At 40.6% G+C, this 557-nt stretch overlaps 1 long non-coding RNA gene across 1 annotated transcript; it reads left to right on the top strand.

The window, feature by feature from the left end:
• Positions 1-6: 6 nt before the first annotated feature.
• On the top strand, positions 7-525 carry LOC111787197. Its single transcript, XR_002813917.1, has 2 exons — positions 7-292; positions 385-525. It is a non-coding gene; the product is annotated as an uncharacterized LOC111787197 (long non-coding RNA).
• The last annotated feature ends 32 nt before the right edge of the window (positions 526-557 follow it).

Raw genomic sequence — 557 nt, 5'->3', positions numbered from 1 at the left:
AAAAAAAAAAATTTAAATGGTAATGTAATCCAAATTTGGGTCAAAGTCAACCAGGGCAAAAAGGCAATTTTACCCTACACATACACGTTGAGGGGGTGAAAAAATAGAGAGAGAAAGAGAGATGAACCGTTAGGATTTTTTTAAGAAGAGGAAGAAGGAGGGAGAAACGCCTCAAACCCGAACTGAAGCACCCTCAATCTTAGGTCTCCTACTAGAGCTACTCAGGGTATCAAGAGGAGTGGTCTGAGCATTGGATCGTTCGTTTCCGGCAAGAAACGGGCAAGAACGCGAGGTAAGTCCGCGACCTCTCCTATTTCAAGATTTCACCATAGATCCGGGGATTTTAGATAATTTAGACCTTATAATCTAGTTGCAACACTTTAGGTGAGGAGTCTTGCAAGTTCTCCGAGGAAACGCGGCCAAAAATCGCGTTGGAAAACAAAATCGAGAAACCGTCCTACTTCAGTAAGAAACTGAATTTTTCTCGGTTTTCGATTTCATTTATTAAGCGCTGTGAGTAAAAAAGATTGAGTGATTTAAAAACTAAACACAAACAC

The sequence above is a fragment of the Cucurbita pepo genome, unplaced genomic scaffold (assembly GCF_002806865.2).
Source record: "Cucurbita pepo subsp. pepo cultivar mu-cu-16 unplaced genomic scaffold, ASM280686v2 Cp4.1_scaffold006905, whole genome shotgun sequence".
NCBI lineage: Eukaryota > Viridiplantae > Streptophyta > Magnoliopsida > Cucurbitales > Cucurbitaceae > Cucurbita > Cucurbita pepo.
The sequence above is the reverse complement of the archived record's forward strand: the minus strand, read 5'-3'. Positions and strand labels throughout refer to the sequence as shown.